The following is a 390-nucleotide window of genomic DNA, read 5'->3' as shown; positions in this document are numbered from 1 at the left end:
TATTTCGTTGCTTTTTAATTAAATTTTCTTTAAAATTTTTATGCCGTCCAAAGTAAAAAAAAAAAAAAAAAAAAGCAAAACTTGTGCAGTTCAAAAGAGCAGTTGCTATTTCATAATTGGGCTATCACCATATGAAAAAAAATTAAAGAAGTTCATAATATAGTGTCCAGCAAATTGATAAGAATTATAATCAAACATGGAAAAGAACAATATGTGTTACAATGTTAGTCGCCCAGGCCAGGCAAGAAGCGGAAGCACATGGGCCTGCTCTGCCATTTGGTTAAAAAGAGTTGGAAAAAGAATTTAATTGTTTTAAATACTTTTTTTTTAAGTATTTCTTAAAGTAGTAGATATAAAAAAATTTATTCGTGATTTTTCACTATATATGGG

The sequence above is a fragment of the Magallana gigas genome, chromosome 4 (assembly GCF_963853765.1).
Source record: "Magallana gigas chromosome 4, xbMagGiga1.1, whole genome shotgun sequence".
Lineage (NCBI taxonomy): Eukaryota > Metazoa > Mollusca > Bivalvia > Ostreida > Ostreidae > Magallana > Magallana gigas.
The sequence above is the reverse complement of the archived record's forward strand: the minus strand, read 5'-3'. Positions refer to the sequence as shown.